The sequence below is a fragment of the Lepidothrix coronata genome, unplaced genomic scaffold, assembly GCF_001604755.1.
Source record: "Lepidothrix coronata isolate B3197 unplaced genomic scaffold, Lepidothrix_coronata-1.0 Scaffold22, whole genome shotgun sequence".
In the NCBI taxonomy this organism is placed as follows: domain Eukaryota; kingdom Metazoa; phylum Chordata; class Aves; order Passeriformes; family Pipridae; genus Lepidothrix; species Lepidothrix coronata.
The window spans coordinates 5968190-5991316 of record NW_016690202.1 but is presented as its reverse complement, the minus strand read 5'-3'; the positions used below and the strand labels follow the sequence as shown (position 1 = coordinate 5991316).

General features: G+C 37.2%; 1 protein-coding gene and 1 long non-coding RNA gene across 11 annotated transcripts in view; one reads left to right on the top strand and one right to left on the bottom strand.

Annotated features, from left to right (window-relative positions):
- The window catches only part of GLIS3 (GLIS family zinc finger 3), a 175160-nt gene that overhangs the window by 43666 nt on the left and 108367 nt on the right, over nt 1-23127 (top strand). The gene's annotated exons all lie outside the window — the stretch shown is intronic.
- On the bottom strand, nt 4492-6261 carry LOC108494112. The gene is made up of 3 exons (XR_001873746.1): nt 6042-6261; nt 5541-5636; nt 4492-4677 (listed from the first exon to the last, which is right to left on the bottom strand). It is a non-coding gene; the product is annotated as an uncharacterized LOC108494112 (long non-coding RNA).

Genomic DNA, 23127 nt, shown 5'->3' with positions numbered 1-23127 from the left:
AGAGTGGATATCTTCCCAGATTTCTCTCATGAATTTAAAGGACCTGGTAGAGATTGTGTCCTGACACTAGGAAGGCTCTTTATCCTTCCCTTTTGTCACACCAGAGCTTTAACTCAGGCTTCCTGGTCTCTGAATATTTTTTTAAATTCTGTAATATTCTTTTTATGCTCTCCAGATATATTGGATCAGACCGTTAATTTTAGTTCCTCCTCAAGTATTTCTCGTCAACTTTGCAGGGAGAGAGAGAATGAGGAAAAAAAAAGAATTATTGTGAGTCAAGAAAGTAATTTTTCAAGGGAATATCACATGGAATTAAAGATACGAAAACAGGCATCACGAAAACTCACAGATGAGTGAAGACAGACAACAGTGTGAAGAAAGAGGGCGGGAATGGTGAAAGAGCACTGAAATCCAAGTACCTAGGGTCTTTCTAGTCGGAGAATTATGATAAGGGATCCTGTAAGACTGAGGAAAGCATTGTTTTGGTAGCAGTCTATACTTCTTGCCCTGCCTGTTTAGAAAGGGTACTTGCTGACCTTCTCATGATTATAATTCCTCCTTGAGGATTCCTTAGCTTTGAAGGAATTATCAATCACTGATGATTAATAATGGATAAAGTACTTCATATGATAAAGTTTTTGAAATTACTAAACTGAAACTAAAGTTCATGAGAGGTATTATCTGTATTAGCTTCCCAAAGAGTGATTGCTTTTTAAACATTAAAAGTTGAGATTAATTTTACTGAACTTAAACAAGTACTGCTGGATAGCACCAAGAAGTTTGCACATCAGAAGGAACAGCCAAATATTTAACTTGCTTTTATGTTTAGAATTATGATGAAATGTAGAAATATTCAGGGTGGTATTATAACCCTCATAATGTGGGCATGCAGAAATGGCATTCTTTATCAGTGTTTCAGTTAAACAGCTTGCTCCTTTCTTTCTTTACCATTTCACAAATGGTGTGAATTTGGAAAAATGTATTTGGCTTTCTGTTGCTCAGGGGCCATGGTCTTTTGATTATTTAGGAAACTGTACTTCAGCCAAACATCATACCTTTTCATCAAGCAGTAAAATTTGCAATCATATCAATACAATTTAAGCTTTTAAACAGAGATTCCAAATGAGATATTGGGAGAACATTTTGAGCAAGATGATAATGAAGTATGATTTCTGTAATTCACGAAAAATTATGCAAAAGAAATCTGAAACTTTTCACCAAACCTGTATGAATTTGTGCTTTTAAATGTAAAATGAAAGCAATCCATTTGTAATCTTTATTTGTCTACCCAGGGGTTTTCTATAATTTATTTTCTGGTTCTACATGTAGAATGCCTCTTTCTCTAAAATTATTGTGAAGTAATAGTCTATGTCCACTGCAGTTCGCAGACTAATAACAGACAGTCTAGTAGACCTAGCAGGAAAAGGGAAGAAAAAAATGTCAAATACATAGCTATTATGTGAATGAACCAGATTTACTACAGTGAATATAGCAGAAGTAATCAGACATTAGGAGGAACTATCTTAATGTATATCAGGGCATCCTGTAATCAAAGGCAGGCCGTTACAGCAGTCACCCTAGTGCCATCACACACTAATCATTATGTAAGCATTGCATGTGTTGATGGTTCCTAGCATTTTGCAAGAGACAATCTTCTCATTAAACATATATTGCAATGGGTGCTAGTCAGTATATTTATCATGTCATTATGTTTATTTGTCAGTATTATTTCTCTCTACACAGAAAGAATAATAATGAAAGAATATTATTATACACTGTGCTGCATACCCAGTGCATTGCTGTGATAGTTAGTGAGCTTTATATCAGCAAGCTTTACAAGGTTTCGGTGGTGAAAGTTCAGGGTTACTTCCAAGTTGTGTTGTTGTAGTGCTAGTAGAGATAATGTGAAATCAGATACTCAAGTGAACTTCATAAGATGAACGTCATAAATTCATTTTATTATCCTTCTGTGATGATGAAATCATATAGTTAAGAGACTTGAGAAACAGCTAGGACTGCAGTATTTGATATGCTTATAGTTAAAATCAGAGCCAAGTAGGATATCCCTGTGACCTCAGCATCTGTTTTGCCACATCTGAACTAGTGTCATAAACTATAGCTACAAGCGATACTCTAGTCATTAGTTCCTGCTTGTTCTGGGTGAGCAGTCATCTTTGATTCTGAAAGATAAAACTGTTGAAGGGTGAGCAGTAATTGGTTAGCAGCATACCAAAACATGTGATGATCAGGATAATCAGATCCAAAGTTAAAGATAAGCACTTTTAAGGTCAATCCCCGAACATATTTGTTCCTTCAGTGCAAAGGTAACTAGCATGAAGTGGAAAATAATTGCATACCAATCCTGATAGATTTGTTTTGACCTGTTGTTTTTATGTGAGTTGGGCTCTTTTTTCCCATCTTTAACTGAATTTGCTGCTGAAGCTGCAGATTAGGTCTCATCAATTTGTTTCAATATAATATCTCTGTGTAAGGAAAAATAATAGTGTATTTTTCATTCCTGTCCATTTTCAGAAGACTCGTTTTTGTTCTGAACAATAACAAAAAACCCCTTTGATTTTAAAAAACTTTAATTTTATGGAGTCCTGCATTTTCTTTTACCAGTGTAGGTGACTGTACTTGGCCTTGCTTTATTAGGTGGAAATCTGTGAAGTTGAAGAGTAGATGCATGCAAGAAATTGATTAATTTGGAATAGGAATCCATTAAATAACTGTTAAAATATATTGAGCTCCCTTACTGTTCATTAAAACATCTTTCAGGTTCTATTCCAACTTATTTTACCTGGAAAACATTCTTCTTTTCAGTGATCTGCTTTAATGCCTAAAAAATTATTTATGACATGATAATACATATTTAGTGCCTATTCCTAAACTTCTGTATATGAGGTAGGTATGGCATGTTCAAATGTGTTTATCCATTAATCTATACATTAGCTTGAACTTTGTAGGAATAAGTTAAAGAAGAAAAATGTGAATGAAAAACTAATGTTGAAATGCAAGCAGTAAGTACACCAGTGGCTGAGATATATATAATCTGTAACATTTGCCAGCAGTTACCACACAATGGCATTTGAGGCTTCTGCAGATTTCCTTTGCATTAGAAAAAAGTAGAATTCCCAGTAGCTGTGGAAACTTCACAGTGGCAATTGGCATATGCTGACCTTTTGCTCTCATTGTCTCTACCTGTGAGCTCATTTTCTGCTCAGATTCCCTTCTTTTAAAGTGAGCATTTTTACTTTTTAAGTTCAGCTGCAACAAGAGGTATTTAATTAGCCTTATTGTCATGCTGTGCAAACATTAAGCTTAATATATTTATTCTAGTGAAAGCAGCAACAGCATGTAGTTAAGAAATAAATTCCAAGCTATCTTTTTACAGTTTCATTCAGATACACTAAGAATGCTTCCCCTTTTGAAACTGAATTCAGTCTTTTTTGTTTTCTCTAAGTTCTGAGTTGTGTTTCAGCACAATGCCACTAGTATTATGGAAGGTGTTACATGATAACATTTTTTTAGCATAACTGCTTGATGTGATTTAAACCAATCAAATTGCTAGTATTCCTGTCAAATTTGAAGCAACATCCATTTAATATCTGCTAAATATCTGAAATTATCCCACAATACATCAGTTTACGAAACACCTAAAACAGAAGCTATGGTGAAAAAAAAAAAGAATGTGAAACTTAAAACAGTTGTATAATTTTTTTTTTGAGACACAAGAAAACTTCTTTGGGTGAGCATGAGTATTTAAATGGATTTGTGTGTGTGCTATTTGAAGAACATATGATTGGAAAATGGTGTTCAAGATGAAGTTTTGTTTAAAACCAGAAATGCATCCTGTAAAAATGATTGGGAATTTTTTTTCCATCTCCAGGCTTTAGCAGTGTGTCTTCATATGGTGTATTGTATCTGGCATGTGCAAATATTTTATGTACAGTACATGCCGCTGTTTTTTGATAAGAGAAGACAGTATCGCATCCTAGATTGTATTGAAATCTTGACAAAATAGAAACAATATAAAATTTTCGAATTTGTTTTTGCTTACATGCTTGCAAAAGAACTTTTCACTATGCTAAAGTAGCATTTGAGCACTTTGTCATAAACAATGTCAAAGGAACAGTAATTTAATTGTCAAGTTGCTGAAAATTAGAAAATGCCAAGTTTGTAGTTGCCTGTTGCTGATTTTTTTAACTAACTCAGTAAACAAACTGAAACAGAAATAACATGGAAAAGGCAGAGATATATAACTAATTAAACAATATCATGGTGTATAGATAGAGCAAAGTTGGGTTTTAATTTGCAATCATAAAGCTAAGACTTCCTAACTCTCACAAGTTTGTGCAATCTTAGTAACCTACTGTTTTTGGTTATGATGTCTGAGCTGTTTAAAGAAAAAACAAATTATGAATTCTGGGTGTGCCTTCACAAACATGTTCAAACTCATGTGATCACATCATATGGCATGTAGCCCAAGCTAATAAAACTTACCTCTCAGCAATGGTAATAATGCTCTTTTAATATTATTCTTTCAGTATGAAATACATAATGTGTCCATAATTCAAAACGTAATGATAGGTGCTTTTTCTTTGGTTGCTGAAGATGCACAGCTTCCACTGGAGTTCAGCGAGCACATGAAGGCTTACGGAACCCAGAGTACTGACCCTAAATATCAAAACATCTCTTTATGCATTCAAAAATGCAAAGCAAGCTGCTTTCTACATGCAGATGTACAACTCATGCTAGTGAAAAATGATAGTCAAAGAGCTGTATTTCATGTTACAGAATAAAAAACTTATGGAACATCTAATTTTATTCTTGTTCTTCTAATGAATAATTTAATTTTGATATTAAGTATTTCAACCAGCTTTTCTTGCCTTTTGACTTAGATAATTGAAAAGTTAAACCAGAACTTTAATGAAATTTTGCAAGCAGGCATGTTTTTACTTTCACTGTAATCCAGAACATGACTGTGAAGCATCCAAAAATAGCAATGAACATTTCTAATTGCACAAATACTTCTGTTTGTATGGAAAGGTTTCTTATTTATTACCTCTCTGTGCTTGTGGATAAGCACAAAGATTATATTTTACTTACTTTTATTTCCCTGTAGAATGATTTTAATAGAATATATTTTAGATATCTTTCATTGCTGTACCAAACTACAAATAAATGATAAATTTAAAAAATGAAGCACTCTTAAGTTTCATCTACTTGAAGTATGGAATCCTAAACCAAACTTTGCATCTGCCAAAATTTCACCTGAAAGAAATTTAGAGGGTATTCTGGAGTTTGGCTTTTGTTTGATTTGTTGGTTTTGATTTTGTGTTTTGTTTGTTTGTTTTTTAAACTTGGATTTAAAACTAGAAAATTATTTGAATTCAAAGCTGGGGGGATGACGGGGGTTAGGAGACTAAATGCTAATGTTGTGGGTTTGGAGCACGTTTGTGTTAAGTATTTGGAAATTGGATTACTCTCCAAGCCATAAAATCTTTTTAAATAACTTCTTTTTGTCAATTTTACTTTACATTTTCAGCATCCTTGCTTGGTTGATGACTCAATGTGTATCAGGAACAGAGAGAGTAAACTTTGAAGCATTCAGTGGTAGAAAAGTCTGACAATATCTGGTGGGAAAACAGAAAATGCAAGTTATGATACAGGTACAACAGAAACAGACAGGGACCTTTCCCAGAAAACATTATTCTGTTTCAAAGGAAGGAAGAGAGAAGTAGAGGGAACTAGTTAATTGATTGTGCTGTGCATTGCAATGTTACTTCTTCAGAAAGGAAATACAGTTTTAAGTAAAAGTAAACATACTGTCGGCTTTACTCAGGTGATTGACACTGATTTCCTAAGGATTAGAGATTTAATTAATGCTTCTGGTGTTCTGGAAAACTTCCCAGACATCTGAGTCTTATGGTTTATCTGTGAACATAGGCGTTAAAAACAAGTGTTGAGAATTAAGCTGCATAGAACAATCATTGGATTATTTGTACTGAGTGATTAGGAAGTGGAAAAATGCCACATACCTTTCTGCACTAAATATGTTGCAAAATGAATGCAAATATATTCTGAAGCATTTGGACATACTAAGGTGTTCTTTGACATTTCTTCAGCATTCAGATCTTATTTCAGGTATTTTTACTGACCTAATGTTTAAAGGACTCAAGAGAACGGACTGGTCCTGTGAACTTTTAAAGGGTAAGTTGCAAAGCAATAGTCTTGTAGACGTTAGAGAGATTCCTCCAGGCAGAGTCTTGAAGTCTGTGATGCACAATTCAGTGATTCCATTGACTTTTATGACATGTCTTGAACACAGGTTTACATAGTCATAGAATCGTTTGTGTTGGAAAAGACCTTTAACATCACAGAGTCCAAATGTTAACCCAGGGCTTGGGAGAAGAAACTGACCCCCACTTCACTACAACCTTTTGGGTAGTTGAAGAGAGCAATAAGGTCTCCCCTGAGCCTCAAGCACGGTAGTCCAAACACTGAGAATGCAAGAATCATCTTGATTTACTCTGATCCCTGAGCATTTCTGTTTTATTGTCATTATAGTCCCAATTAGGTGTGGAGGCATCTAGCAGATGCGAAAAGCTTGTGTACTTTTATACATAGATACTTACAGGGTAGGTTTCCAAAGAACTTGAACAGTATAAAGATTAAGCACTGTTCAGAACATGGTTATAGCAGACTCTCCTTGTAAGTGGTTGAAATAGACGTCTTGTACAAGGATATTACCAAATATATCCAGTGCAGTGGAGTCCTCTCTTCCAGAAATGCAGTTGCTGTTCATGTGTTAACAGCGTTTGAATAACTGATGAACAAACCTTTCTAAACAATCTGCATGGAAACAGGGTGGTCTTTTTATAGATAGTCACTGTGAAGGTCTGTGTCTGTGTCTGTGCTGAACTAAAGAAAGGAAATTCAGAAAGAGGAGCTAGTGAGGATGCTGTGACTGTTTTGTCTAGAACTGCCGTGGCACTCAGTTGTGGTCAATGCATCATGTTTTGCTAAATGTTGGTATAGCCACATGGTGATTGTTTTCTGGTATCACTTTTCTCCACTCAGAGTGCTTATTTTTTCTGTCAATTAAAGGCTGTTTCAATTTGGGTTTGATATTTTCTTAACATTGTTTTTCGGGCTATATGGCAACTTAATGAGTACTCAGCTCTTGAGAATTAACACTCGTAATTATGAAGTTCAAGATCATAAGTGAATTGTTTTAGAAAGATGTCACTGTGGTAGGAAATTTTTTCGAGAGCTGTTTCTGCATGAATCTTGAAATGTAATGTTCCATGAAGCAGTGTTCTTGATTCAAAGAGTGGTTATAAATAATTTCCCACTATCTCTTTTCCCCCTATTTGATTGCTTCCTATTGGTCATCAAGTGGCACAAGCTCAAGGAAAAGATGACAGGATGCCTTTTTGGCCCATTTCTATAAATACTTTCAAACAAAGTTTGAAATTTCTTTGGCTCTTTTTAATATTTTTTACTGTTTAACATTTGCAGAATTGCCTCCAAGGTTAATCAGGTGTTAACATCAAGCAATGCCCCTTTTCTTCAAGGTCTGTCCTACTGCCATTAGGTGTCTTTTCCTAGTAATGTTCAGATTTCTGTTTTAAGAAATTGCAGCTATGCAAACAAGCTTATCTGGGCCAACTGTAAGAAATCATTGATTCTAATTAGGAGTTGCACATAACAGAAAAAGACAATGCACCTTTTGTTCCATGAAAAGCCTACTTTGCCTGCTTGCAAAAATGCATGGATTTCTTTCCAGTGACTTTACATAATTGGTATGACAAAGCTTCATTCCTGTGATCTTCAGTTTCCAAATGACTCAGACATATGTGTCCAGCTTTGTTTAAGTTATTTGATGGTAATCTGTTGCAGAAGTCGGTACATGGCATGAGCGCGAGGTCTGCTTTGTTTGTCTAAAGGAATGGGTTATGGGTAAACCGAATTAACGAATGTTTATGTTGAGACTGCTGAAATTATTGAACGCCCATTTTTAAAAGTGAGCTACTGTTGAGAAACAAGGTTGCTCAGTTCTGACTGGGGCACAAGGACTCTAGGGTTTTGAATGCCTGGATAAATGTGGTCTGAATCCATTGTATAAATTACCAATGTGAGCTGCTAAGTTGTGACACTCATTTTATGTCTGCACCAGTGAAGCAGGTCCAGTATCACATAACTTGTCAAGAAGACATACAGATTGAGCAAATACTGTAGAAATCATTATAATTGATAACTCTGCAGGCACAGCGACTGGAAATATGCAACATCTCCCCTTTTAAACTCAGAGTGTTAAAGTCAGTTAAATGAATCTGTGTAAAGCCTGGGTTGGCAACATGATGTTTCAGTGAATCAATGGAGAGTTTAGTTCCAAATTAAAAGCGAGCTGTCTGCAAGGTTGCTCATCTGCTTTAATTGTGAGAATGTTCTCAAAAATCTGTCATGCGGATTTGTGAGAGCTGACATTCCCTCTGAAGACAGAGGTCTGCTGCTTCTAGTTCTGGCTGTCAATAGTAGCTGAAGTGCCACTGAATGCAACACTAACCTTGAATACTCAGTCTGAATCATCACACATCTTGAAAAATGGTGGTGACTTCTTTGGATACTCATCTCCCATCATCCTTCAGTTATCCACATTGAAAAGCTTTGGAGTAAATTTTTCCCTTTCTTCTATGCTTATCAGAGCAAGATGCATAGTGGTCATATGTTTTAGAGAGCAGAAATAAACTCATCATAGCAGGTTCTGTTTCCTAATATTAGTTCTTACACTGCTTTCATCATAGTAGTATGTGGGTGCTTTTTTTCCCCCCATTATGAAGGGAGAGATGGATTACTGAATTCATCATCATGACTTTTGCAGCTGAAGTAAGGGTAAAATGTTAACATCCTGCTGTTTTATGCTGTATTTTGCTGGTATGACAAACCCTCCAATGCCATCAAGCAAAAATGGTATTTTTTGGTATATGGTATATTTGCTGGTCAGCAAGGAAATGGTATCCTGGCCAGTCTTTGAACCTGAGAGAGACAGAGAAGACTGCAGGTAGCTGAATATGGAGAATTCTAGATTCACAGAATCACAGAATGTTCTGAGTTGGAACGGACTCACAACTTTTAAGTGAACGGCTCATAGAAGGATTGAATGCACAATCTCGCTGTTATTAGAACTAGGCTCTAACCAACTGAGCTAATCTCAGGATTGCTCACAGGGAAGGAGGACTGTGTTCATCCAGCCCCTGGATGAACATGGCAGTGAAGTTCTGATGCAATTTTATGTCAAAGATATTAGGAGTAGTTGAAGAAGAAGAAAAGATGGAAATGAACTGCTTTGGTAAGGATGAATAACTACGATAAATTGTTGCAGTGAAAATACAGTTTTTATAAAGGAAGGAAGGTGAGACAAATGGTGCTCTGTTTGTAGTCCCAGTAGATGAGAAAAAAGAGTAGGTTATCCATCTTTCAGGCCTTGAGATAATGGTTTTTCCTTCAATAGTATGTAATATAACTGAGAAGCATAAGGCCTTTTGTGGCTCAGAGCACACAAGGCAAGGTTGCAGCAGAGTGAGGCAGCTGCATGTTCCTTGTAGAGGTAATGGGGGAATCACGTCTCAGATGTGGATACAGAGAGCATGTCTAGCAATGTAGGGATATTGAACATTCTGTAACAGACTGTACTGGCGACAGAGACTGGAAACAAATACTGTGGTATGTCTTAGACAAGCTGCTGCCTGAATGTTTTATTTCTTGCTGCTGCTACTTGTTTCACTAGAGGATGGATGGAAGGACATCGTTGAGTAGTATAACTTTGATATGTTGTCACATGGAAAGGAACAAAATTAGGCTACCAGGCTTTATATCATGTGTGATGAAGACATTACACAGGTTTTTGGGCATTCTTATTTTATGCACACTTAGAAGTTGCATTTTTTTTCTCAATTTTTAACCTTTGTAGACAGGATTCAATCACTTTTTTATGAGTGATGAATATTTTTCTTCAGTTTTTGTGAAATACCGTGTGGTGGGAGCAGTATTCCATGAGTTTTCATTTTTACTGAAAGCCTTTTCTTTTAAAAAACCCCCAAACTATTTTTAAAAATCCCTTTGTGTAAGAAGAGTAGGCTGAGTTAAATAGCTTGAACTATTTCAATTTTTGAATGGTACTTAGGGTTCTTTGCATTAACTCATAGAGTATTTTGACTTGCTTGACCAGTAGACTTTCTAGAAACCGCATGTTTTTACTTCTGAAATTAAAAGCGTAGACAAAATGCAATTTCTAATAATGAAATGGGGACCTATTTTACTAACATATAGGCTTTTCTTTTAAAAAATGCTTTTACTTGAGTCCCAGAAAAATAGTTGTCCATTCTATAAATTCACAATAATTTCATGTTTTCAATGTCGTGATATGATATAACATTGTGTGCTTGCTGTCACATTCTCCTCCCCAGCCACCACTTCCAAAACCAATGCAGAGGAAGAAAATAATTTAAGTGTGTTATTTCAAGTTACACAGGAAGTTGTGAAGTATTCAACCTGTGTAGAAAAGAGCAGACACTTTTTCTTTTCTCCTTTTTTTCTTTTTTTAGTGTTCTCATTTATATTAGCCTGCAGGATAAGATAAAATGCTCTGTTCTGAGGTTCTGTCTTCTGATTGTAGTCATACCAGATCTGCTAGCAACTTTTGGTCATCTGAGTTATTGATATGAATACCGGAAGAACAGATTCTTAAGTTAGAAAAAATATTGTAGTTTTCTTAATTTACAAGATTTTGTAGTGTGAGAAGATGAGCTAATCATCAACATTAAATTTCAAATGATTGTATTACTGGAGATTTGCATGTTACTGGCCTCCCACAAAACCACAGTAAATCATAATTTCTAAACACTTAGTCTGCTAGAGCTCCTCAGTTCAGACATGCATTTTATTTTGCATTTGGAGTAGACTGGTTATGTACGTATAGTACACAACAACTCAACTAATAAATAGTAACTTGTGAAGTGTTGGTACCTTGATGGCTTTCAAGTGTACCTATTGACTGTGTATAAGAAGGAACTGTCAGAACTGTAGAACATCCTGTGTGGATTTGAATAGGCCTGATCTTTAATATATTTGGTGATTTTTGTGGATCACAGAATCACAGGATGGGTCAGGTTGAAAGGGACCATGGTTGGTCATCTGGTCCAACCTCCCTGCCCAGGCAGGGTCATCCCAGAGCACATGGCACAGGATTGTGTCCGGACAGTTCTTGAATATCTCCAGTGAGGGAGACTCCACAACTTCTCAGGACAATCTCTTTCAGTGCTCAGTCACCCACACAGTAAAGAAGTTCTTCATCATGTTCAAGCGGAACTTCCTGTGCATCAATTTCTGCCTTTTCCCTCTTGACCTATTGCTTGGTACCACTGAGAAGAGCCTGGCTTTGTCCTTTTGGCACCCCGCCTTCAGACACTTCTACATATTAATGAGATCTCCTCTTGGTTGTATCTTCTGGAGGTTGAACAGGCACTGCTCCCTCAGCTTTCCTCTTAAGAGGTGCTCCAGTTCCTTAATCATCTTTGTCACCCTCTGCTGGACTCCCTCCAGAAGCTCCATGTCTCTGTTTTTCTGAGGAGCCCAGAACTGGACACAGCACTCCAGTTGCGGCCTCGCTGAGCAGAGGAACAGGATCACCTCCCTTTGACCTATTGTCAGGGCTCTTCCTAATGCACTCCAGGATACCATTGGCCTTCTTGGCCACAATGGCACACTGCTGGCTTATGAACAGCTTGTTGTCCACCAGGACCCCCAGGTCCTTCCCTTTCCCTGCAGAACTGCTTTCCAGCAGATCAGCCCCCAGCCTATACTGGTGCCTTTGGTTATTCTTACCGAGGTGCAGGACCTTGAATTTACCTTTGCTGAATTTCAGACAGTCCTTCTCTGCCCATCTCTCCAACCTGCCAAGGTCTTTCTAAAGGTCTGCACAGCCCTCTGGGGTATCAACCACTCCTCCCACCTTTGTGTTTTCAGCAAAATTACTGAGGAGCTTCTTTCCCTTCATCCAAGTCATTAATGAGTAAGATAAACAATACTGGACCAGTATTGAACCCTGGGGGACCCCACTTATGACAGGCCTCCATCTAGACCCTGTGATGCTGATTGCAATCCTCTGGGATCTGCCATTCAACCAGTTCTCAATCCACCTCACTGTCCACTCATCTAGTCCATATTTCCTGAGTTTGTCCATGAGGATGTTGCAAGAGACAGTGTCAAATCCTTGCTGAAGTTGAGGTAGACAATGTCTACTATTCTCCCTTCATCTATCCAGGTAGTTGTTTGATTGTAGAAGGCAGTCAGGTTGGTCAAGCATTTAACTTTTCTTGGAAGACTGGGGTAACATTTGCTTTCTTCCAGTCCTCAGGCACCTCTCCTGACTGCCATGACCTTTCAAAGATGATCATGAGTGGCCTTGCTATGGTGTCCAACAGCTCTCTCATAGTTGTGGATACATCCTCAGGGCCCATGGACTTGTGGATGTCAAGTTTGCTTGGGTATTCTCTAACCCAATCCTCCTTGGCCAAGGGAAACTCCTTCCAACTTTCCTTACCTTAGTCTCCTGGGTCAGAGTTTCCTGAGAGCTGGTCTTGTCAGTGAAGGCTGATGCAAAGAAGGCATGCACCATTTTTGTTTCATATATGTGATTAGCCCTATGCTTTGGTCAGGAAAATTCTGGAGTATATTATAATTGATAGAAAAAAGCAATTGTCAAAAACTGGACATATTTTTAAATAGTTAGTTGTGACCTGAATTCCATTAAATTTATACATTGGTTCCTATGGTCCAGAAACTTAATCTTGCTATAAATCAACTGTTTGATTATGTGTAAGAGCTTTGCAACCAAGCTGAGAAATGAGATGCAAGGGTAGGAAAGCAGCAAAGAGCTTGATCACTGTCCTTGCATCAAAGATATCCAGGGTGTTTTTGCTGTATTTTCTGGGGGGCATTGAGCCCTTCACAGAGAAATACCTGTCCTACTGTCTTTGAAGATAGCCTCCTTGGAAAAATGTCATTAACATCTGGAACAACTTCCAGGTGATATATTCAGGAGGTCAGGTGGATTTTAGCATGCCATTGTTTCATTATTCTAGGAAAGTTAGTGAGATGCATCTTGACAAGCATGCATGGGTATAGTACGTGGCCCATACGTCTGTCTCCCATGGGATCCATCCTAGGAAATGTGGAGTTAGTCCTACAAGTGCATGTGTAGACGAGTCCAGAGCTAGTTGCTAATCACATGCTTATGTAAAGAAGCTGTTTGAGACCTGCTTTGATTAGTTTTGTGTCATATCATGTATGAAACAACATATATAAACACACGTTTGATTTTTGAGAACTGCATTTTCTGATAGCTCAATTTTTGTTTGTTATAAATAGCTCTTCATCAATTACCTCTAGTGCAAAATACGCTGGGTCTATTTTGCTGCCTATTAGAACAGCTAAGTATCTCAGTCTTGGCTACTTAACAAGTTTATGGTTTACATGGTTTGTGGTAATAAAAATATGATAGCCTTAGTGTGATGTTTCAGAATATTCACAGGTCAGGAAGGATCACAAGTTTTTCTCTCATCTTTTGAGTAATTGTACTATCTGACATATGGATGGTAGACCATGAGTTAGATTGCTAGAGGTGTATTGCAAAATAATGCAGGTTTGGGCCACTACAAACAGCTAAGTTGCAAGACTAATTCTTTCACAGAAGTAACAGATTTCTTTCAAGAAACTTGGATGATTCAGAAATATTTGAACAGAAATCAAAACACAAGCATCACCATACTGTGTAAGAATAGCTAAAGCCGACTCTGCTACAGCTGTAAACAACAGCTAAACTGGCTAAACTTGCATTGAAATTCCAACTGGCAACGGGATACATACATTTTAAATAATGCAAAATAACAGAGAAGCATATGCTATCTTGTAATTTCACTTTTTCTGATAAAAATTGCTGTTACTGCTTAACATAATTTATTTTTCATACTGATTTCAGAGTATCTGCTGAACACTCTTCATTTTATTAGGATATTAAACATATATTTTCCTTTTCCTTAATCTAAAGCCTGCCATCAGCGATACAGTAGTGCTCTTAAACATGGATGCTTTTCCAGCATTCCTGTACAAGCCCATCAAATGCTAACCTGCTTTTAAAATGCATTTTTCAGTTAGTTGTAAGTAAAATGAAATACCTCTGTGTTTCAAGGGCTGATAACCATTCAAAGAGAGAACAAAACTGATTTCTCACTTCGAGCAAGAGACCATCGATGGGAATGACAGCAGAATGGAGAAGTGGCTTCTCCTCTCCTGCCAGTGTAACTACAAAACTTGGCTGACTTTGGAGTAGTATTGATTGATGACTTTTTTAAAAGGCATGCATGCATTGTGTTTTGTCTGTTGAAAGAAATGCTATAAAGGCCTTAGTTTGCAGTCAATTAATCTCCTAGAGTAATTTGTTTGCCTGATTCTGTTGCCAGATGCGCTATCCAGGTACAAGCCACTTTTTGTAGTGGATAAAGAGACTTAACTCATAAAGGAATTTATTATGTTTCTCTGCTGTAAAGTACATTGATCTTGCTCATGGAAAATGTTAGTACTTTCTCCTTTGTTTGAACTGTACCTCTATTTTTTCAGTAATTGTTGTCTGTGACTTAGATCTCATTAGAATTATGCCAAGGTCACTGAATGGCATGTCAGCTTAATTACAGTGGCTTTCAAGCTGAACAGTTCTGACTCACAAATAGGAATTCTCAGTTAGGTAAATGAACAATCTGAAATCTCAGACTTCGTGCCATGCAATGCTTAGGTCCTTGCAGTAAGATGCTGAGTGAAGACTGTATTCCTTTGCTCCAGTAAACAGCAGCTAAATTCAAAAAGCCCTTGACTTGAAACAGAACTGAGCACCCCAAGGGTTGGCCATAAGTTGCGTTTTTTAGCTGTCTTATTTTAAACAGATTAAAAATGGAGTTTGTTATCCCTGTGTTATCCCAGTTGAAAAGCTGTATAACACTAGTGGTAGGTGTGAGACATCTGGTACCCTAAAGGAAAGGTGTCTGTTAACAACCGAATGACTTGTTCATTGCAAACAGTGAACTATTAAATAGTTATAAGCACTCCACAGGAGGCAAAAAATTGAGGTCCATCTTTCAGGTTAGAAGTCCAGTTCCTAAGGAAAGGCATAAACAGCCTGCACTCTTTTTACCCCAGAAGTTTCCATGTGTTGAAAACCATCTTATAATTTTGTCAGGGTATGTGGTTTTGCTTCAAAATCTTAGATCTTTCTGCAGCTGGATGATGCGACCCACATAAGAATTCTGTTGGCAATGAGAGGCAGCTCCCATTTTTAGTGATCTCTCTTTCTTTTTGTACTCTATGTTTTACCGAACTGACATCCACATATCTTATAAATCAGACTACCATTTGCTTCTGTAACATAATTGGCTTTATTTTGCACTTCAGAGGTCTTTTGCAGTGGTGCTTATCTACACAGACATCAGGTGCATCTAATAAAAAATGTCAGAATACAGAGGAAGGCAGAATACAGCAGGAAACAGAATGTTTTTTCATGCATCCCAAGTAGATACATCAAGAACATTTATCGTTTATGCTTATAGTCACTGTTTATTCAGATTTGATCAGAATTAACTCAGATGTTTTTAAATACAGGCACGACAAGACAAAAAGACATTTTTCCAGTTAAAAAAATGGAAGCGTACCTTTCATGTTGTCCCTAAAGTTAAAATAACTGAAGTGTATGAGAAGTATCTGTTGGGAATAAACATAGTCAGTTCTAATGGCCAGACCTAGGTAATGATCAAGGGTAGAGTTGGTTGCCATGATCAGGTGTGGTCCAAATCAAAGAGGCCAAGAAATGCACTCTTTCAAAAACCTTGTCAAGAGTATCTGGAATCTCTTGGTTCAAACCAGCAGTCTGAGGAACCTAGGCTGCAGATTTGATTAGGGCTAGACTGGAAACCTAAGTAGTCCGTGAATAAATGGTTAAAAAGCAATGACTAGAACAGAGCACTAAGGACCAGAGATTCCTACCCAATACAGGATAAAGACTGGTGCAGGGCAAACAGGCATTAGTACTGAACAGTGAAAGATGATCTCAGCTGTATCTTAGGGGGACTATCCTGGTTGTTCCAGGCTACTCTGCCAGCTTTACAGGCTTGCCCTTAATATCCTGGAATACTGATTTATGGAAGCACAGAAGTTGCCAGGTGTATCTTGATTATTTTATTTAAGTTGAATTCTTCTTGATCAAAAAAGAAACACTGTAATTGATTGTCTGACTGGGACAGATAAAGCGCTGACGGAGAAAAGAACTTCCTGAGAGGCTCTTAAGTTTTCTGGCAGAGCTGTCACCTTGACCTCAGTTTCTCAGGATGTCTGAGAATTGGGCTTTGCTGCAGTGGTTTGCCATCTCTTAAGTGCCTAGTTTGGGGAGAGTGAAGGAACTCTACAGGTCATTTGCCTGACCTGTTTCTCGGAACGGTATGTACACATTTGTGCATTCTGTATGATGTATAGAGTAACATGCTGTAAGTATAATACTGAACATAATAAAAATACTGGACGATTTTAATGGAGGGAGAAGGATAAGATGGGTAGGTCCAGGATTCTTTAACATTTCATCTGTTTAACTCATTCGCAGTAATTAAACTTCTAGGCTGACTGTGGAATGGAAAAGAAAGATTGCAAAGTAGAAGTACTGTGTCCTTAAATTTAAAATGCACATGGCTGTTGATCAGATTTTTAAAATACAAAAGTTTTTCCAGTTAGTTTGAGCTGTGAGTTCTGAGCTTTTCCTACGAAATCATCAACAAAATGAACCACTAGCATGCGAGTCATTACAGTCTCTTTTATGAAGATACTATGGCTTGATTTAATTTTCTATGGAATTAGATTGATAGATGAAAAGTCTCACAGTTACTTCAATACAAATTAAGTAGCTAAACTTCTAGTTAGCGCATCAGATATGAATGGTTATTACCGAGTGTATTTTGCTGTGGTTGACTGGGCAATTGACAACAGCAGTGCTAGCATGTAGAATGATGATGGTTGACCCTAATCGGCTTGTACAATTCATTGTGACCTGATGCTTCCTGGGACAGTGATCAAAGTTCTGTGAATCTTTCTAATGCAAAGAGTTATTCATTATACTCCTCAGCACATTCTTTGAGAGATTTGTCAGAAGATTTGCAATTTCTTTAATAAACCTGAAGCACGTAGAATAACCACCAGTCACAGGTGGTAGCCTGTTACTCCTTCATGATGGTTTTTTTTTTCAGACTAGTTCAGATTTCAGGCTAATGTTCCATAGAGATATGGGGTATCTTCATTACTGTATGCAGTAGTCTAGCTTTAAAAAAAAAATATGTTCCAACCTTGATATCTGAGGAGTATCTTTCTGTGGAGTCCATTGTGCAAAGGTATTTAAGAGGCAAGAAGTAGCCAGTATTCATTACTGTTTTCCTCCTCAGTGTTTCTGACTCAGTGTTATGAAATATTAAGACAGGGACGAACATTGCTTAAGACATAAATCTGACATCTCTGAAATATTGTCAGTACACCATTCAGTTGGACATGTTTACCTCCATAATTTGCCATCTGCATAAATGAAATAATTTAGGGCTCAATATGCAAGTGATGCAAAGAACAGGATATATAATTTTTCAGAATCTCTTCCAAATTTTTTAAGTACAGGAGTTGGCCAAACACCAAGCAGCACCAGATTATGTCACTTCAAGGGAAGATTTGCCTCATATCACTGCAAAAGCTGGGTAAAATTAGATGAGTTTTTAGCATACACCAACTTCTCCATCACTGTTAGAATTTTATATTCCAAGTGAATATAGAGTATGATCTCTCCTAGGAGACGTGGAGAAAGAAAGTCTTTTGAATAAAACTTTGAAGTTTTATTCATGTGGGCAAAATCAATCACACTACAGCTCCACTACATACAAAATAGTTCAGTCCTGCTGTCACAGCTGCTCCTTAAACTCTGAAGGCAGCAGTCTTCTCTGTGGAAAGACTCAGAAAAGAGGTCTGTGGTCCTTGCTAAGCTCAGGGAAGTCTTGCAAGTGCAGCTCCCTTGAATGAGCTGTAAACAGTATAAAATTTGCACCCAGAAGTCATAATCTGTCTCTTTGGTACTACTTAAGTCTCTGGGAGACTCTTTTGTCCTGCAGACTGTAACAAGTCTGCTGTCTGCAAAGACTTTTTTTGTGTACCTCACTGCCAAAACAACAGCAACCAAGGTATGTTGTCTTCAAGGTAAAAACTTGCTCACATGCTTGAAAGAGCTTGAAGACAATGTTAATAGTGCCATCTGGTGACATTTCGTATAACCCTGTGCTATTTTTGAGACTATGCTATATTTAAACATGATTTATTTTTTTTTACTTTTGTATAGGAGGGCGTTTTCTGTCATGTTAATAAAATAACATGGACTAGATCCTCAAACCTCTTTCTCTATTTAGTCTCATGAAGTACTTTTGAGTCGATTTTCTCAGCTTGAAGGCAGTTTTTTAGACGTGATAAGAGGACCATGGGATTCTCCACTGTAGGAGGGATCTTGAACAGTATCAACTGACAACTGCTATTAAAAAAACCTGCAGGTAACCAAAACAACACAAAACAAAAGCTGCTTTTTTTGCTAAAGTATTCTATCCTTTACTTCTGCTGATACCTGGTTAAGTGATGTATTAGGTATATGAGGAGGAAGCTATGGAACAAACACTTTACTCTGGTGGGATACATCAGTAGAGATGCATATGTAATCACATGCTCCTAAGATAATAAACTGGAAAATTTGCAATGTGAATGAAGCCACAACATGAAATTAAAAACAGATAAACTGAGAACCTGTGTGCTTTTAGCACATTTTTTTTTTTTGTTAATGTGGCTAGCAAGTGTACCTACTGGCTTCAGAAGGTCTTAGTTAAGTTGGCAGCAGCATCAAGATTAATGTCTGCAATTGTACTGTAAAGTAGAGAGAAGCCAGAAATGCCTGAAAGCAGCAAAAAGAAGACTGTTGAATTGCATTCCTTAATGACTAACCTGTCTTTTTTTTTTTTAAGGGAACAAACTGAGTTACATTTCCAGAATGCTGAGTGTGTAGTATGCTCTAATGGTCTAAAAAACCGCACTTTAACATCTGAAGGCATAAGAGCATGACAATCTTAAAGGACAAAATCTTAAAGGACAAAAGAGACATATCTCTTTTTTTGGTGAGAGGGACTTAACTTTAAGACAGGGTGAAGTAAAAACAGTCTGTTACATAATCAGCCATATAATGGGGACTTATATATTTTATGTAGTTAAACTTTGAACCAGTAATTTATGAATAATTGAAATATCCCTTACAGAAAGATATTTAATCTTGAAAACCTCAGGAAGGAGGAATCAGTAGTTATGCTGGTAACTCCTTTGCGTGGTTAATTAAACTTACATCTTAAAAGATGTGTCCTTTTTCTAATTTTTATTTGTATAGTTTCAGCTTTTGGGTAGTAGGTTAATGGTTTTTTACTAGATCAATCAAATTAAGTACTAAATCAGGTGTCCTTTAAATAGCAAGTAAATAGTTCTAAGAATATAAGACCAAACAGTAGGCATTGTGTTACTAGTCCTGTATGATGTAGCTGTAGAAGAATACTTTTCATGCTTGCTCAAATGGAGATATAAAATAATTTTCCCTGAAGAAATGAAATATATGGGATACAGTCTGTTATTAAAAGGAGTGTTTCAGTTTTCTATAATCAGTCACCACAGACATTAATGTCTGATTCTCTTTACTTACAATTGTATTCTTCTGAAAATATAACATCTGTCTAAATATCATCTTTTAAGCATGGTTTAACAATGTTTTATCATTACCTAAAAGATAAAGTTAAAATCTGAGAACGTTAAAATGCTTTGACCTCTGAAACAATAAAATAAATTTTTAATGTTCAAGAAAAAGCTAAATGATCCTGAGATGTACTTGCTAAATGTGTCAAAGATACCACGGGCTGTGTTAGTGACAGCTATTGGGGGCTGCTTTCCTTCAGACTGTTTACCTTTTTGACAGCGTAGAACCAAACTCTAAATGCTCCTGTTGAACTCATTGACTTCTTGTAGAAGGTTGGTGCTGTACCATGACAGGAGATGTGATTTATCAGAAGGACAGGGTCCTTGTCTGCTTTCCTTTAGCATCCTGTTAGTGGTGTTAGATTAGTTTCTGCAGAGGTCTTGCCAGGGCAGGCTGCCTGTGAGTTGCCTAGATCAGCACAGGCCCCAGTTACCTTCAGGGTTTCTTGATGACTTTCCTTGTATCAGTCCCAGTATGTTTCTAAAGATGTATACTGTATCCATTGAGCACTAAATTGTAGTACTCTACTTGTATTCTCCTTCGCTACCTTTTCACTTGCCAACTAATTTATCTGCGGCTGCCATGGTATTTGCATCCATAAGCACTATGAATGTGTTTGACCCAGTGATGTGACTGCTATTCACTCATTTTAAACTCCTGTATAACTGATATCATGAAGCAGAAAGTAGGTGTATCATTCTGTTCCTTTTTATATCCTCTTGGATTGTGAGAGCAGAACTTACAGTCACGTTCTTTGGGTACCAGGGTACCTAAAGGGCCAGGGCAGGGGCATTTTTCAGTGCTTAGTGCAAAGATGGCAAAAGTAACATAAACCCTTCTGTGGAAAAGTGAGCCTTGACCCTTTCACATCTTTGCTGTAGCACTTATTCACTGTTGTGAGTCAATATTAGGTAGCAAATAGAACAAAAAATATGCCATGAGGAATTATACTTTTTTTTAAAGTATAATGTATGCTTTCGCTTACATTATACTTTACATTACATTTGATTTCCAAGTGAACTTGGAAATCAAAGGGAAAAATATTTATTTATAAGATTATTTAGATTCATTTCCCCTTTGATTTCTAGCAACAACACTGACATTGAATGTATTTTGCAGCCGTATTTTTTACTTAAATTATAAGTTAATGGACTACATATAATTTACTTAGAAAATTAGCATTAATAATTCCTTATACTCAAGAAATCACTAATAGTGTATTGTGTTTTTCAGGATGCCAGTCTAAATGCAGGTGATGGGCCCATTATGCTTTAAAAACCAGGACTTGCTCCACTGGTGTTCAGGTGGTGCTGTGAACTTTTTAAACATTAGTGTTTCCTTATTCTGTTCTCACATACATGAGAGAAGTTGTCAGGGTCAGAAAATTAACATTCAAGGTCTAATATTTGAAAGTTTATCCCCATGTGTATTTTTAACAGATATAAACCTCAGCCATATTTTGGATACTCTAAAATGTCTACACTGAACACCAAAGTGTTTTATAATTGTGCATCTTTAGTTTGTTTCCTTATACATGTTGGAAAGTACTGGCAGCACAAGGAAAGGAGAGGTTTAACCCTACTGCATATCAAAGTATTCAGTAACAATAAATACGAAGACCACTGCCATACATGTCCACAAACTGAGAAGTGTAATTGTGAATGAATGAACAGGCACTTTTATAGAGCCGCTTAAGTTCTCAGATCAGGTGTTTAGCCATTGACTCCACAGAGCTGAGATTTCAGCTTGGACCACTGCTTGGTATTTCTAATGTGTGCAGTGAAGAACAGTAAACTGATACACACCCCACCAGTTTTGCCACACTGGTTCAGGAAAAAGATCACTCTAATAAACCCTGGTTCTCAAATTTGAGGGGCTGTGATGCTTTGCACTTGCAACACTGTGCCAGTGTCGATGGTGAACTGCATTTCTGTCCTTAGGCTCTGTGATGGTCTGCGCACCAGCCATGCTGTCCACGTTGGACCACTGCAGAATGGTGTGCTCCTTGTGGCTGCAAACTTCTTACTGCTGCAGATTACTTCTGGTCCTCAGAAGATAGATGCAGATTCCCAGAGAAAGCCAAACATTTTCTTAGTTGTGTGTAGCACTGTGTCACATCCACAGCTACCTGAACTTCCATACACACTTCCAAAATACAGAGACTGGGAGATAGACTCCCAAAGAGCCGCATTTTGTAAGCATACTCCAATCTTGCATTCTCTTCCCAGCCAGCAAAGACCATACTTAACGATGATCTTCTCCTGTTCACTTGAGTTAAATTGTGTGATACTTGTAAGTAGCTCTTTCTACTTGCTGGACAAAGTGTAAGATTTTTTAACTTCTTGATAAATATACATTTCTTTTGTAAAACAAATACAATCAGCTGTCAGTGACTGTTCAGAAGAGGTTAACAAAGCAGCTAGGTTTCTTTCCCTGTCTCTTTTTTGCTCCACTGTATCAGGTGTATGTGTGGTTTTGTGCTCGTATGTATGCGCATGCTGCCACCCCCCAGTTCTTAGTTTTCACAGTGGCTCCTGGCTGCCTCCCAGTAAGCTGAAGACACATTACTGTTGTTCAGGTGTACTTCTTTTGTAGGATGTCTGATCAGGTCTGTGTAGTGGACATGTTAGTTTCTTAAACATCAGATATCAATTTTTTTTTCTTTGTTAGATTTGTCCATCAAATTTGAATTCATTACTGCTGCTGTTAGAAGTAAACTGGGAGATGTTTTAGCTTTTTCCCATCTAGAGAATTTTTCAGACTGTCCTCTAATGAAATTACTATTTTATTTGTGTGAAAGTACCTTGCTTCTAACAGTATTATCTCATTGAATGGGAAAGTAATGTTAATACAAGTAATCAATATATGTCATAGACCTGCTGATATTGCACACAGTTGAGCAAATACTAAAAAAAAAAAATAAACAAAATTTCACATTATTTATACTGTCATTCCAGAAAAGGCTAACAAGTTTCCCAACCAGTTTGTCCCTGACCCCTGTGTGGTGTGTGCTTTTGTAGGGGAAGAGCATGAATACCCTGCTGTTTTATGCAAACCCTGTCTAAAAGACCAACACACCTGTAATCCCAGAATGACACAGGCCTAGTGAATGCAGAAAGAACATTTAAAAGTATGGAGCATCAGTTGTATTCTATTTCTTCCTAAAAATGTGGTGAGGTAACAGGATACTCTGAGAGATGTACTCAAATTTTTGCAGGCCACAT